This window comes from Schistocerca cancellata, chromosome 2 (genome assembly GCF_023864275.1).
Source record: "Schistocerca cancellata isolate TAMUIC-IGC-003103 chromosome 2, iqSchCanc2.1, whole genome shotgun sequence".
Lineage (NCBI taxonomy): Eukaryota > Metazoa > Arthropoda > Insecta > Orthoptera > Acrididae > Schistocerca > Schistocerca cancellata.
In genome coordinates this window covers 1,003,924,492-1,003,939,629 of record NC_064627.1, presented here as the reverse complement: position 1 = coordinate 1,003,939,629, position 15,138 = coordinate 1,003,924,492, and the positions used below count along the sequence as shown (strand labels likewise).

General features: G+C 42.7%; 1 protein-coding gene across 2 annotated transcripts in view; it reads right to left on the bottom strand.

Annotated features, from left to right (window-relative positions):
• Window positions 1-15,138, bottom strand: part of LOC126162972 (rRNA methyltransferase 2, mitochondrial) — a 94,665-nt gene that overhangs the window by 71,278 nt on the left and 8,249 nt on the right. The gene's annotated exons all lie outside the window — the stretch shown is intronic.

Sequence of the window (15,138 nt, the reverse complement as noted above, 5' to 3'; positions counted from 1 at the left end):
TGCAAGATGCTGCTGCAAGTCCCAAGTTTGGCAGCTGTGTTTGACAAATGACTTTTGATGCTCAGTATTCTATCCAAAGTGATGCCTGGATATTTTGGGCATCAATTGGGGGACAATTGTTCATTCTCAATGTAAATACCGATTTCTCTGTTGGCTAACTTGCTGCTGAGGTGGAATGTAGACACTTCTGACTTTTTAACACTGGGTTGCAATCTCCAATGGCAAAAATATTTCCCAATAGCTGCTGGGTCCTTCGTTATGATATCCTCTATGGCCTCTGTATCTCTACAACATACTGCCATGGCCCAATCATTGGTATACTTCAACTTCTGTGAGGTGGTTTCAACCGTATCAGATATGTAAAAGCTCAGTAACACAGCAGCCAGAACACATACCTGTGGAAGACCATTGTTCAGCTTCAGTTGAGTGTTCAATCTATTACTCACATTCACTTGGCAGCATTTGTTAGAAAGCAAGGCACTGTCCTGGTTGATGGTAATTTCTCAGGGGATTGCTTTCATGAGTTTTAATATCATGCTCTCACCAAACTGTCACAAGCTGCACTAAGATCAATAAGCACAGCTGATGTTTTCAGTTGTTTTTGGTAGCCTGCTTCTATGAATACTGTTAATGAGGGAACTTGATCCGAGCTGCTTCAATGACGGTGAAATATTGCCTGTTCAATTGAGAAAATATCTAAGGACTTATTCCACTGTGAAGTAATTTTTCCAATAGCTCATAAATCATGCTGAACAGTACAACTGATCTAAGGTTCTGTGAGGAATAATTGTTTTTTTCAGATTTTAAGATGGCAATGATCTTAGTATTCTCGGGCTGATGGGGAACAGTGCTTGTCTACAAGATATCAGTGAAAAATCTGTCAAGCCACTTTCTGCCATAGTTACTGAAATATTAGAGTAATTCGGTATGGATGTCACTGAAACCAGAAGCTATCCATAATTTCATTCCATGAAGAGCAACAGTGATTTCTCTCATGTTGAAGGAACCAAGCAGCTGGTTTCTGTGTTGTGGAGTGTTTTTCTTCTTGGTTTAGAATTTTATGTAGCTGCTGGCTTTCTCCTTGTAGTTAAAGCTGAGGCAGAACACTTCATGAGATCTGTCATTTAACGTAATATCTAACATATTTATCTATGTCTATTAATTTAGTCACATTAACATGCATATATAAACAACCTACTTACTTAAAAACACTCAAAATGTTTTTCCTCTTTAAAAAGAAATAAAACTTCATTTTTAATAACAAGTCTTTTCAATTTTATTGTTTAATTTCGGGTAAATTGTTCTAAACAGTGTTAGTCTACTTTGTGTATCTCCATCTTATTAGCATCACATCCTGGTGATAGAACTACCCTGCGATGAGTAGTCTTTCTATACTGCAAGATATCACTTTTATACATGAGTGTGTCACGATCCAACTTAAATAAACTTATTCAACTTACTTATCGTTTACTTATTTAACAATTGTTTGTTTGTTTTGTTTTAACTAAGGTCATATGTGCCCAGGTCATAACCTTAGAACACTAAGATGACTACATGTTAAATCCAATCAATGGAAGGAAAGAGAGCTAAGAACAAGGACTTCCTCCTAGTGAAACGTCCACACTTTATGCCTTAGAGACAATTGCGGTCCTGAACTAGAGGCTAAATGTCCTTGTTGGACCTGATGCCATGAATGTTCCGCAGGAGAAGAGTCATAGTGGGGAATGGGGAGGAGGGAACAATGGAAGGTAGTCACCACGGCACGTCCCGAGTGTTGGCCTTTGAAGACTCACTACTACAGGGTGCCGAGGCTGGAGGATCATGTCTTATGAAATCTATGGAGATGTTGGCATTCTCCCTGGGTCAGCCTACAGATTCCAGAGCAGAAAAATGGTACATAGTGTGCACCAGCAAAATGAAGGTCATCTGGGTGAAGGTATCACTCAGTGACACTGTTGAAGAGGATCTCCAAGTCGGGTAAGAACAAGATCATTTGCCTTTATTCGAAATCCTTAGATCCTTTATGACTGGCAGACTGTTGTTGGCTGGAGGGATGCAAAAAGTCTTTGTGGGAGAATTCGTTTTGTCCTTTCTAGTCTGCAAATTGCGTAGCAGGTGATTTCGCTGCTAGGGTTAAAGATTCGGTGGCTTGTTGCACGGCTGTAGGAGAAGGAGGCAGGGATGCTACTGTGATACTAGGCAATTTTACAACTGCATTACTGAATTGGAGGTCTCCAGTCCATGTGGCCATGTCTTTCATGGAGCGAGGCATAGCAAGAATCGTACTAAAAGTGTCGGATGTTAAAATGCAGGGCTTTCGACTAGCCAACAGCTTGCGAACGACATGGTAAGGTATTTTTCCTTCACCCGGACCTACTGGAAGGTCCGTTCAGTGAAATACAAGGGACATTCATGGGATGAGGCTGCATGGTTGCCATTACAATTGATACAGCAAGAAGAAGGAGATGGGCAAATATGCTTGTGAGCATCCCTGCCACAAGTAACACGTTTGGCTGCATTTTGACAGGACATGAGAGTGCCCGTTGACACTGGTAGCATCACATTGGGTTTGGAATGTACTGCCAGACTGTCATGACTTCATACTATGCTTTGATCTTTGATGGAAGCACTAATCAATCAAACATGAGAAAAAGAGTGTGTGTACACCCTAAGGTTGCATCAACCTTTCTCGTGACCTGATGGAATGCAGTGATGCCCTGATCAGAGAGATAAGTTACGATTTCTATCTCAGTCAGACCATCAAGTAACCAAGTGTAAATAGCACCACATGAAGAATTCAGCATTTGATGGGCCTCAACACAAACAGGATACCTGTAGAGGACCAATACTGTAAGCAGGTATTGGTCTTGAAAATCGCAATTGGTCTCCAGAAGCACAGTCCCATTACATAAGGGAGAACAGGATTTCATAGGGCCTGCAATTGCATCAACATATTTCTAACTAATAAACAGATTAACCATAGCAAAGGACTGATTTTCTTTGTTATATGATACCATGAGGAACTGAGGTGCAGCTGAGAGAGTTTTTGAATCTTTAGCCTCATTCTGTTAAAGTGTAATAGAGGTAGACTGAAATGGGAATTGGCTCACTGCGAAAAAATTCCCCATGATTGTTAGCATCTCCAATGGGGTGCTCCTTCCAATGGGAGGGGGTGGGGCTCCCTGAGCATGGCTTGTACCAGGGGGAACACGTGAACCCTACCTGTTGACCTGGGGCTGGGAATTACATGTTACCCGGTCACCTGTTATGTGTTAAACGTGTGGGCTGGCCTTCAGGAGCACACAGGGAGAGAGGAGAAACTCCAAACATCAAAGTGGAGGAAGGGGAGACGATGGAGAACGAAGAAAGAAAGAAAGAAAGAAAGAAAGAAAGAAAGAAAGAAAGAGAGGAGGGACAGTTCTGATTTCAGGTTATTGAAGCTTCAGAACACATTCAAAAAATATCTAAGACATGTTCCCCAACAGAGGGGAAAAACAATGGGAGTTGGTTGTGAGGTGTTCAGCACGCAGCAACAGCTGATGCGTCAGTACAAAGACAACTCTGTAACAACAGAACCCAGTACAGTTGTGGATCTTTGGCAGCCCGGAAGATTATGGAGCTTTTAGTTTAAAGGTGAGAAAGTTGGTATGTGAAGGATGTCATTTGAAACATTTCAGAGCTCAATGGCATTCCTGAACAGCTATGGCAATGTCTCTAGCTGACCATGGAGGGTACTCATAGAAACGAAACAGCTGTTACAGTGGCACAGGTTATCGCACTGCAGATGTCACAGAATCTCATCGATTCAATGTGATAAAGAGGGGGAAGAGGTCAAAGGTTGATAATTGACCAGGTGCTCTGTGTGGCAATGAAATTGGTAGGAGTACCATCACTACGGAGACACAGACCATGGTTAGTAACAAGCTGGTCAATCAGAATGCCTCTACTAGATGAAGTGATACTCCCCACACATGGGGATGGTACGTACTGAAGTACCCGAAGAGAAGGAAAGAGGGGGAAAGTTGTTGGATTAAGATGGCAGTGGCCTGTCAAGAGGTAAATGAAAGTTACAAATGGTTATCACTCCACCCAAATGGCTTTTGCTTCCAACATGGTGTGGAGGAGGATCCACTCGCTAACGACATCTGAACATCTGTGTATACCAATGTAAGGACCTCCACAGACGTCCCCTCATGGCCAGCATGGTTCAAACCAGCAGCATTGGTATACAGCAAGCACTGGCTTGTTCCATAGCCTCTTCTCTACAGCTCCAGTTGGCGGTAAGCCTTAGCATTAAACGGTTGTGTTGTCACAGTGAAAAGTATGGAACCCTGTGCAAACAGTCGGTCAATGCAATTTAAGCAACTTGCAGTCATTGAATTCTTGACAGCAGAAGGTGTCACACCAAAGGCGATTCATCAGAGAATGAAAGCAGTTTACGGTGATTGTGTTGATGTGAGTTCTGTGCATCTTCATTCTTGTAATGCAAGATGAGTTTCTGGCAAATTTCAAGTCTGTGTGATTTCGTTTCAGGCATCAGCATTTAGGGTACCCATCGTGCACAGATCTTCCAATGGCCAAGCAAAGCAATAATGTGACACACACGTTCTTGTGAAATGCCAATTGAGCTTGCAATTTCTCTCTGAATGACACGATGATCGTCCTGAATCAATGTGACAACATTTTGTTTATGAAACACAGTGGTTGCTGTCACAGCACGTCCAACTCATTGTTTGTCACGCAGGTCAGATGTTCCCGCCACAACATCTTTAAACTAAATCGCCCAACAATGCCCAGTACTCACATCAACACAATCACCATAAACTGCTTTCACTCTCTGATGAATTTCCTTTGGGGTGACACCTTCTGCTGTCAAGAATTCAATGACTGCATGTTGCTTAAATTGCACTGACTGGCCGCCTGTGCAGGGTTCCATACTTTTCACTGTAACAACACAATCGTTCAATGCTAAGTCTTCCCACCAACTGGAGCTGTATGGAACAAGCCAGAGCCTGCTGCATATCAATGCTGCCAACTGTTGAAGAGTTACGAAGATAGAGGCATTACTTTCCAGTCAACCCTCGTATATATAGACACACACACACACACACACACACACACACACACACACACACAGGTGTTGGCATTCACCCTCGGTCAACTTGCAAATTCCAGAGCAGAAAAATGGTACGCGGTGTGCACCGGCAAAATTCTTTAAGACTGGGCACACCTATGAACATGGAGGATGGTGTGGGTCTGCTGTGCAGAGGGATGATGTATGACCAAAGCGTAAACCTCTGAAAACTTCATGGGTGATTGGACATAAGGCTCGACATCCCACCTGTACAGCATAACTTAACCTTTTTTGAAAGCACATTTCCTTCAAAGGCTAAAATGAAAGATCAAGCATCTGTCTGATTATCCTTCGGACCTTTTGTACATGCCGGACAAAATGTGTACTTTGTCATCTGATATTAGCCCATAGCTCTTCATCTGCTGGGATGTAAGGTCTCTGTGGAAGATGATTCCTTGGACCATATTCAGAGCAATATGTGTGCAATTGTCACTGGTACATCAACAAGCATTTCACGAATCTGTGTGAAATGTCTCCCTGGTACTACCCACTCTGACCAAAATCTCTCTCCACTAGCACAACCTAGCTGCAGCAAAGGTCATCTGGCACAGCAACTGTTGCTGGGACTCCTGACCCTGCAGGAAGATGGGCATCTACTCCTTGGCATGCATGGGGAACTAGCAGCTCAGGCATCAGCTATGTGATTCCTGTGTTGTCAAGTTGCTGTACCAAAAGGATACAACTTGTAAGGATACAGTACCCTTGCCATGCTATGAATCTAATGTAATTGCTAACACCAACAATGCTTAGTAGCAGGCTTGGCAACAGAGCAGTTGGCATCTGAGAGTGGTGAGCCATAGGCAGGCTCAGACAAAAGATTGTTTCATGTTATTTAGTGGCATACAATACTAGCAACAAATGGATATTTTGAAATGTTTACATGACTAAGAGTTGATCGACATTAAGAAATGGTGTTTAATTTGAACTGAGTTACGTATTTTATTAATGGAAGAAACCTCATTCATGACAAACAGAAATAAATATCAGGAAAGTAATAAATGTAAGGGTAAACGTAGTTCACCAAAAACGAGAATAGTATCACCATTACAGTCATCAGGAAGAAAATTGTTACAGAACCCACAATGTTGGACTGGCTTCTGCAATAGCTTTTAAGAGTATTTATTTTGCACAGATGAGGTTTAACACTGCATGCGGTAGGTGTTGTTTAAGGTGTTCTTCCTCAGTCATCCCACACTGCAGAAAAATGTTGATAACAAAAGTCAAATCCATAAGGGGACCAAAACTTCTATCAGCAACAAGGTGATGTAAAGTACAGAAATGAATATCTCAAGAAAGGAAAGTGGAACATAGGGGATGGCTGCGTCAACATCAAAGGGGGGAGAGGTAATATTACGGAGATACTGATGTCAAATTGAATGATTACTGGACTATGCTACCTTTGTGGCAAGTCTGAGACACCTTTATACATTGCTACTGCTGGCTGGATGTTATTACTGGAGGATACAATGCAATAAATGCTCTTAAAAGCCAATGTGGTAGCCAGTCTAACATGGTGGGTTCTGTAATGATTTTCTTCCCGATGACTATAGTGATGATACTCTTCTCCTGTTTGGTGAACTACACTGACTTTTAAAACATTCATTTACTACTCCTGCTGCCAAGCTGCTGATCAGGACACACACTGATGAGCATCAAACACAAGGTGTGTATAGTAATCCTCATTCCTGTGCACCAGAAAATCAAAAACTTTATTAATTTGAATGCAAAAATAATTTGAAATTTCCTGGCAGATTAAAACTGTGTGCCGGACCAAGACTCGAACTTGGGACCTTTGCCTTTCGCGGGCAAATGCTCTACCATCTGAGCTACTCAAGCACAATGCCGGCCCTGTCCTCACGGCTTCACTTCCGCCAGTACCTCTTCTCCTACCTTTCAAACTTCACAGTAGCTCTCCTGTGAATCTTGGAGGACTAGCAACCCTGGGAGAAAGGAAATAGAGGAGACATGGCTTTTCGACAGCCTGGGGGATGTTTCCAGAATGAGATTTTTCACTCCGCAGCAGAGTGTGCACTGATGTGAAACTTCCTGGCAGATTAAAACTGTGTGCCGGACCGAGACTCGAACTCGGGACCTTTGCCTTTCGTGGGTAAGTGCTCTACCATCTGAGCTACCCAAGCACGACTCACGCCCCATCCTCACAGCTTTACATCCGCCAGTACCTCGTCTCCTACCTTCCAAATTTTGCTATTTCCTTTCTTCCAGGAGTGCTAGTTCTGCAAGGTTCGCAGGAGAGCTTCTGTGACGTTTGGAAGGTAGGAGATGAGGTACTGGCAGAAATGAAGCTGTGAGGACTGGGCGTGAGTCATGCTTGGGTAGCTCAGATGGTAGAGCACTTGCCCACGAAAGGCAAAGGTCCTGAGTTTGAGTCTCAGTCCGGCACACAGTTTTAATCTGCCAGGAAGTTTCACATTTGCGCACACTCTGCTGCAGAGTGAAAAATATCATTCTGCAAATCTGAAATCTCTCAAGGATTATCACCATTTCTTTAGCGAAAACATGGAAAAAAGAGGAGCTATCGTGTACGTAAGAGAGAAATTCAATTTCAGATATACTGATATCAGAAGTATCTGCCTCAACCTACAACTGGAAGCCTGCAATTATGAACTGCTGGAATTTTCTATAATTATCAATATAGAGATCCCCACTGGGGAAATTTCTAATCATCTAAGAACAATTTGACTGTTTATTATGCCACCTAGCAGGCAAAACAAAGAAAATGATAGTCTGTGGAGATTTTACTACTAATTTTCTGAAAGATTTGAAACTAAAGAATTCTGGTTGCACCAATGTGAACATGGTGGGGCTGTTCCAGCAGCATGATCAGTCTTGCCCTGTAAGACATGTCAATGCAAAGCTGGAGATAGTGGTGATGACTGTTTGCCGGGAACACATTGCAGTGGTGCCGGAAGGGACTATCGGGAGACAGGGCTACACTAGACATAGTCTGCACCTCAACAGATTTGGGGGAGGGAGGCTGGTGAAGTCGATTAATGAGAGGATGGTGAGTGGGTGTGGGGACAGACATGGACAAGTTGCTGGTTGCTGGTTGTTTTGGGGAAGGAGACCAGACAGCGAGGTCATCGGTCTCATCGGATTAGGGAAGGATGTCGGCCATGCCCTTTGAAAGGAACCATCCCAGCATTTGCCTGGAGCGATTTAGGGAAATCACGGAAAACCTAAATCAGGATGGCCGGACGCGGGATTGAACCGTCGTCCTCCCGAATGCGACATGGACAATTATGTCTTGTCATGGGTAAGAATACTACGCCTTTTTTTAGGATAAACCATAACGACAGGCTCCCTTCTTTTAAAAGCATCTCGACCAGCTTAGAGACTTCTGCAACATGTAAAAGGGAAATAGCAGGTACACACTGCAGTGTGCAGTCACCATGTAATTTTGCTCAGAATTATCTGTTATTCAACAAAAGTGCAGTTCAACAAAGTACATCAGCGTGAACATGAATTACAGTGTTTGAGCAGCATGGTAGTGTGCATTTCACAGCACTGTTGTAGAGATGATGAACTGCAGCATATATTGTTATCATCAGATCAGATGAATGTGCAAGTTGCTACTGTAGATCTACATTAAAGGTTGAGGGATCATGTATCTATATCAGGAGTTGTACACACTTTAAATTTGGAGAAGATCTGACCACAGCTGGTATAGATAAACATTATGAAATGAAGTAACCAAGCTAGCTCCTTATAAGAAACTTATCACTCTCTGTGTTTACTGCTCACCTAGTGGTGATGTAGATACTTCCTTCAACAAATTAACTAAGTCCTGGAGAAAGACTCTGCCGCCCCCCTCCCCCCCAAAACTATTCTAATACTGTAAATGGAGATATGAATATTAACACAGGTGTTGACGGTGAAATTAATAATTACTTCTTAAACATTTCAAGCACTTTTGTCATGATACAAATGGTATACACTGCTATGAGCATTTCAAAAAGTTCAGCTTCAGGTGAAAACAGCAGCCATCTAATTACCTACAACAGCAATAACTACACTCTCAATTATTTTTACAGATAAAGGTGCTGAATTGTACACTGAATATTACAAAAGTATATTTGTTTACGTGACAACATTGTGGCACTGCCATAGAGACATTTATAAAATCATGTTACATTACTGGCTGAGGTAGACCCTTGAAGCTGCAGTGCCCAAGCCCATTGCAACTGCCGGGGATCAAATAAGGCTGACTCGGCTATAATTATAATAGTACTAATAGTAAAAGCTATTGTTAAAATTCTGTAAGGGCCAATGTTAGGCCAAAGCCTTAGTCATTGTAAAGGTGTTATAAAGCAATAGCTGCTGTGACCAGTACGTAACTTACTGGATGTGTGAAAATTGTTAATAAATGAAGAGCATACTGTGCATTACATGATAATATACTTCTCAGTTTTGTCTATGGATCATATTGTGCAAATCCCACAAAATTTCATTGATGCAACTAACCTACACGTTCAGGTGATCACTGCTACAAGATGCGACTGATGAGCAGTGACCCATGGCGGTGACATTTATCAGGCCAGGAGCTGCAATATAATGCATGGGAAGACAGTCACAGTTAGAGGAAAGCATCACTCATAGTGCCTCCTGCCGCGAGCAGCAGAAAGGCCTTCTGCACTTGCACTGAGGGCAGTACACTGCATCAGTTCATGAATCAGAAGTTCTCGTTTCTTCTGTTTTAATTTAATGGCAGTCAGTGCTGGAGTCCAGGCAGTGCTCAATTGAACACCTGCATCCCTGTTGATAAGATTGCCTGCCAGACAGATATGTAAGGACCCTTTAAGAACAGTCCCAGAAAGACACCACCTAAGGTTAAGACTTCAGTCTTGTTGTAAAATATGTGATACCCAATGTCCAGGAAATGCTCTGCTACAGCTGATTTATCAGGTTTCTCAGGCGTGTATGACAATGGTGTCTCACAAACTGGCATGGGATCTTATATACACATTTCCTAGATCATCTTTGACCAAACACAATGGAGTCCTCAGAAAACACACTTGATGGTTCTTTGTATTCTTGAAGACATGCTGCCAAAATATGGCACGAATGGCATTGCAATGGCAGCTACCATATCTTCATTTACATCCCTGTTCTGAACTTGCTTAGAACAGAATGCGTGGTTATCTGTCTATCACAACAGCTGTTCTGTTGGAATACTATTCTTAGGAGTTGTAGCTCACCAGGCAGACTGTTGGTCTCTAAGACCACATGTGCTCTATGTACCAAAGAACATAAAACACTACCGCAAGAGAGTTGGTTTGCGGTATACACTATTTTTGAGTGTACCATTGGCTTTTCTTTTAACCACGACATCCAGGAATGTTAACATTCCACCTTTCTCCACTTCCATGGTGAACTGATATTCAGACGGAGCAAGTTCAGATGTTGGAGAAACATAGGTAATGTTTCTATTCCACGAGGCCATACCACAAATATATCATCTACTTACCGCCAGGAGAAGGAAGGTTGTAGACTTGCCAACTGCAGTGCTTTTTTCCCCAAAGTCTTTCATAAAATAGTTGGCCACCATGGCAGACAGATAACAACCCATGACAACACCGTCCACTTGATCAAAATATTGGTTATTGAATAAGAAATAAGTTGAGGTACACACATGTTTAACCAATGCCACAACATATTTCTCAAACTTGCTGCTCATAATCTCTAATGAAACCTGCAGAGGTACTTTCATAAATAAAGATACAAGGTCAAAGCTAACAAATTAGCCAACAGTTGTAGCTTAAGTGTCTTCAAGCATCCTACGAGACACTCTGAATTCCAGACATGATGGTCACATTTGCCTATGAGTGGTCCCAACAGTGAAATAGGATCTCTAGAAGGAAATAGATAGGAGCTCCAATGTTGCTCACTACTGGCTATGTATCTTCAGTAGGCCGTTCAATCTTGGGGGAACAGCAGCCTGTCGGTGCAAGTTCAAATGGCTCCGAGCAACATTGTTGGTGCAGGTCCTTATTTAGTTGAAACAGAAATCATCTTGAGAAGGTCTAATGTTTTCCTCTGGAACTTGGCTGTCGGATCCTCTCTTCGCTAGCAATAAGCACGATCATCCAGCAATGCCTCTATCTCACTGTTGTATTCAGCTCGTGAGAGAAGGATGGTGGCATTTCTCTTGTTGGCAGATAAAATGACAAGGTCTTTTTCCGCCCTCAGGCCTTGCACATCCTTCCTTTCTGTTGAACTGATATTAAACTTTTTTGGTGGGGCTTGGGTCAAAATTTGGCAGGTGTCCCTCTTAATCTCTTCTGTAACATCACTGAGAAGTTTCAAAATTTCCTGTTCTTTTCCAGCTATTACATCTTGGCTTGGAGTTGTCCCAGGTGTTGGTGCATAGTTCAACTCTTTCTCAAGCTTCGAAACCACTGCATCATCAAAATCCTATCCGTGAGATTAAACACTGTGAATTGACTTGGTGCATTTCCATCTTGTGATTGAGCCTCAGGACGATTATACTTGTGTTAAATGACTCTTGGACTTTCACAAATGGTGAGTGAGATGAAACATCACAACGACAGCACATTTGTTCAATTAATTTCTTTATTCCGGCCCTTGGCCACAGTACATCATGAACAGCTTTGTGGAGGCATCCAAAAATAGACGTCTGGCATTGTTACAAGTGCAAAAAGTGAGGCCAAGATTGGTATCATTCAAATGCCGCTGTCAGCAACGTCGCCAGCTGCAACCGTGATGACATTATGGCAGCACAGTTAGTGGTGGCCATGAAATTCGTCCAGTGAGTTGGTGGCTATCTCATGATTCAGGGCAGGCTGCCCTGTCTCGGGGTCAAACAGTGAACCCCAGACGGCATTCTGGGATGTCACCGGGGTTGTCACAGGCTCATGGTGTAGGTTGACATTTAGTACATCAAAAGGCTGAGCACCTATATGCTCCAGACTATGATTGTATAGTGCTTCAGGCATGTAAACACTTCCATGGTGGCAAATGAGGGAACACTTCTGTCCTTCCACTAGCATATTGCAGTGTCGGCTGTTGCTATACTGCACCCAGCTGGCTCCTCTCCACAATGCCATTCATCCATGTTTAGCTTTGAAACGCATAACATTCCCGTCTGCCTGTGGCTGTCTGTTGCAAATCATTTCGACTCTGGCATATTTTTGGCTGAATATGGTCGCTATGCAACACTGCCCTCCTTTTCATCAAAACCCAGTCCCTCACTGTACTAGATTAACCTTTACACTGAGTTCCTGGCAATGGCAACCAGCCCTTCTGGCCCTATTTCGCCTCTTAAGAATTATTCCAATGACTGGTTCCCTTAACCCTATCACTTAATATCACACATTTCCACAGGCCCTCTTGCCCTGCTCCTTAATTCAAACACCATGGAACTTATTTCATTACTAGGCTTCTTGCACAATCACTTCTAATTCTCTATTCCCAACTTATAAGCTTTTATTATTCTTAATACCAACCCCTTTTGCGTTCAGCAGTTATGGTTCCCTTACGAGCTTCTGTAAGCCCCTCATAAGTTTTCCCTTCCCCTGTTAGTCTCAATTTTGCAACTCTCAATAATTGCTTATCAGTCCCACCTTTCATCTGAGCCAGATTTCCAAGTCTTCCACAAAGGCTTGCACATCCTCAGTTGCTTTAACAGAAAAAGGAGCAATTAAACTTTTGACTGACAAATCTATACCCCGTTGTGACAATCATGATTTTACCAACCCAAGCAGTTTTACATTGTGCCACCTTTCCTAACAGTTGGTGTACTGCTTCCGGTTCTGACACACCTTCCATCTCTGGTTCTGCTGAAGCTTTGTCCTTGACAACACCCATTTTGAGAACTAACATTTACAAGACAAGAAAACAAAATACATTAACTTAATTTTTACGTCAAACCATGAGCCATCTCAACTCCCGGTACTGCCTAGCCAAAAGCCCCCAATAATTACATTTTACTGGAACTGATTTCGTACATGGCACTGTGTGACCCTCAAGGTTACAAGGTTACACTGAACACACCTAACAGGCACTAACCAATCATGACTTCCATTACCTCTAAAACTAAACAAATCCACTGGGTCTCTACTTCCAATAAAATCTACTTTACAAAACACACTACTGTCAAACTGCTTCTCCATGACCAAAATATAACATTTTTTTCTTTGACTTACTGTACCATAGGCTGTAGGTTCAGACACTGTTCTACGAAGGCGATGTCAGTGTTCCGACAACAGTGTTAAATGATCCTTGGGTTATCACCTGTGGAGAGAAATGAGATGTCAGGATGACAGTAGATTTGTTCAATTAATTTCTTTATTCTGGCCCTCAGCCATAGTACATCAGAAACAGTTTGGTGGAGGCATCCAGTTGCCTCTCATGAGAAACCACACATGTCCAGCATTGCTGACAGCACAAAGAGCATGGCATCAGTTAAATGCCGCTGTCAGCAACATCTCTGGCTGCAACCGTGATGACAGTGTGGCAGCACAGCTGGCAATGCCCGTGAACTTCCTCCAGTAAGCAGGTGTCTCCCTCGTGACTCAGGGCAGGCTGCCCTGTCTCGTGATCAAACAGCGGACCCAATACTGCATTCTGGGATGTTGCTCCAAGTGTCATAAGCTTGTAGTGTAGGCTGTGATACTGAGATGAGAATCATTTAGTACAAAACTGGTTGAGGCTTAAGGCACATACTCTAAACACTTTCGTGTTGGCAAGTGAGGAAGACTTCTGTTCTTCCGCTAGTGTATTGCAGAGTCGGCTGTGCTATACCACGCCCAGCTGGCTCTGCTTCGCAATGCCAGTCAGCCGTGTTCTGTGTTGCAATGCATAACATTCTGGCCAGCCTGTGGCTCACTCTGTTGCCACTCACTTCTGCTCTGGCATATTTTCTGACTGGTCGAAATGCTACACTTGGATATTTGGTGAGCCCTACTTGTTGTTTACACCAGTCTGCTGGTGCTCTGGTGAAGTTATCTGCCCAGTCCCAGGACTTAGCTGAGACATTTGAAGAGATATTTGGATGCAGTGATAGTATGCTGTTCTTGTCATGTATAACATACCTTCTGTCTCTCACTGGGGCTGCACTTGCCTTTTGTTTAATTCTAGCATTGGGTGAAGTGTCAATTTGATTTTTAAATTCAGCAAATGTTGGATAGTTTGCTTGTTACAGCATGTCCATGAGCAACACTGGAGCTCCTACATATTTCCCAGCTAAATATCTTACTTCACTGTTGGGGCCGCTCACAGGCAAATGTGATCATCATATCTGGAATTCAGAAGACTTTATAGGATGCCTGAAGACTCTTAAGCTACAAACATCACATATTTCGGTTAGCTTTGATGTTGTATCTTCATTTACGAAAATACCTCTGCGCAGAACACATTAGAAGTTATCAGCAGCACATTTGAGAAAGGTATTCTGGCACTGTTTAGACTTGTGTTTACCTACACTTATTTACTATTAAAAAACCAACGTTTTGATTAAATGGACAGTGTCACCGTGGGAAGTTGTGTCTCCCTTGGTGGTCAACTGTCATTGGAAGACTTCGAGGAAAAGGCACTTTAGTTGGCACGTCTCCAACCTTCTTGCTACTGGAGGTATGTATATGATAAATGGAATACAGACATTACCAATGTTTCTCCAACACATGAACTCACTCCATCCAAATATGCATTTTACCATGGAAATGGAGAAAGATGGTATCTTAAAATTCCTGGCAGTCACAGTTAGAAGAAAAGCTGATGGTACAGTTGGACATAGCATATACCGCAAACCAACTTGCACAGAGTTATATTTGCGGGCCACATGCATCATCCTGCAAAACACACTAGTGTCTTACACTCTTTGGTACATATAGCACATGAGGTATCCCACACCGACAGTCTGCCTGGTGAACTACAACACCTAAAAATGGTATTCGAACACAATGGCTATTCTGATAGATATGCCACACATTCTGCTCTAAGCAAGTTCAGAGCAGCAATGTAAACGA